The sequence below is a fragment of the Gavialis gangeticus genome, unplaced genomic scaffold (assembly GCF_001723915.1).
Source record: "Gavialis gangeticus isolate Ggan-Ray unplaced genomic scaffold, GavGan_comp1, whole genome shotgun sequence".
In the NCBI taxonomy this organism is placed as follows: domain Eukaryota; kingdom Metazoa; phylum Chordata; order Crocodylia; family Gavialidae; genus Gavialis; species Gavialis gangeticus.
In genome coordinates this window covers 2,906,487-2,908,017 of record NW_017729034.1, presented here as the reverse complement: position 1 = coordinate 2,908,017, position 1,531 = coordinate 2,906,487, and the positions used below count along the sequence as shown (strand labels likewise).

The window sequence follows — 1,531 nt, the reverse complement described above, 5'->3', positions numbered from 1 at the left end:
CCAGTCATTTCCAGAGACAAAGGGAGGTGTGGGGAAGAGGGCTATTTAATAAGTTTTGGTAAGCTGTTGAGGGCTGGAAGGGTAGCCCCACCCCTTGACAGGTACTCCATAGTGTACATAGAGGTGATTGCATAATAGCTCAAAATCAACATTTTACTCCTGTATATTGTGTGAGGGTGTGGGGGAGGGTGTGTGGATGTGTAGGGGTGGGGGTTGTGGGTGGTTGGGTGAGTGTGGGGGGCTGTGGGTGTGTGGGGGGGTGGGTGCATGTGCCCCCCCCCCCACAAACACAACCCTCTCACACACACGCACCCTAACAGGCCCTGCTGCTAGTGGCAGCAGGGCACTTGTGACCTGTGGCAGGTGGGGCCTCCTGGTGGCACACAGTCCCAGTGAGCCCCAGGACTGCACATGACCAGCCCGACAGCACCATCACACAGGGCTTGTATGCAGCTCCTGTGTTCTCCACCTGAATCCCACACCACTGGTGGGAGCCCTGCGTGATGAAGCCAGTGGTGCAGGTCATGGGGCTCAGCGGGGGCAGCAAGGAGGGTGTGGAGCTAGCCCAGCTCCATAGCATAGAACTCCCTGCCTTTCCCCATGACCTGCAAGGGGCAGTGAGCGGGGCCAGGCTGCTAGCTCCATTGCACGGGCTTCCCCCCAGAGGCACGCAGCTTGTGGGGAGAACCTGGGAGGGCCCCATGTGATGGGGCCAGGTGGACCTGACATCCCCATTGGCCCCAGCTCCAGGGCACTGTTGTGAGCCCCATGCTCCTGCCCATCTGCTGTTTCACTCCCACTTGCTGCTGTCTCCCCCACTCGCCTGTGGCCGTCCCCTGTGCCCTGCCAGCTGTGGCCATTTCCATATCTATGGGGCCGGGCTCAGGGCCATCCCATGGGTGAGGGTGGGAGCACAGCATGAGCTGCCCCTGTGAGAGTGAGTAGGGCTTGGCCTCATCTGAGCACAGCAGAGGCAGCCCAGGTCTGGGCTACATGCAGTGAATTGGTAGGCATCTGCCTGTGGGCTGGATGAAATTGTCTGGTGGGCTATATTTTGCCTGCCTCTGGTCTAAGATATTCTGAATGTGACAACCGTATTTGGGAGCCAGTATGTTTTCTTTCTTATTAAAATCAGATGTGAAGATTATGTGATAATGGGGGAAGGCCTTTCATTTTCCTCCCTGCTGCTTGTTCATGTTTATAGGCAGCCAGTTTGGAAGTAACTAATTTTTGATTCCTCTTTTATCACAGGCCTTAGAGTTGGAATAATCTGGAATATTTTAAATGCAAATTGGTTTTATAACTCTAATCATAGGAGGAGCTTAGAATACCCCTACTATTAAGGTTAACTGAAGTTGTAGACAGATCTAAGGATGGTATCAATGTCAAATAATACTGATATATATGCTGTAATGAAAAGTTACTGCTTGCTCTTCATGATTCTGCAGCAGAACTATGGGATCTTTAATCTTGTTTCATTCAGGGTTAAAGGTAGGGGGATTTAGCTAATTTCTTTTGCTCACAGAAGCTT

General features: G+C 52.5%; 1 protein-coding gene across 1 annotated transcript in view; it reads left to right on the top strand.

The window, feature by feature from the left end:
- The window catches only part of F5 (coagulation factor V), a 68,105-nt gene that overhangs the window by 17,239 nt on the left and 49,335 nt on the right, over positions 1–1,531 (top strand). The window lies entirely within an intron of this gene.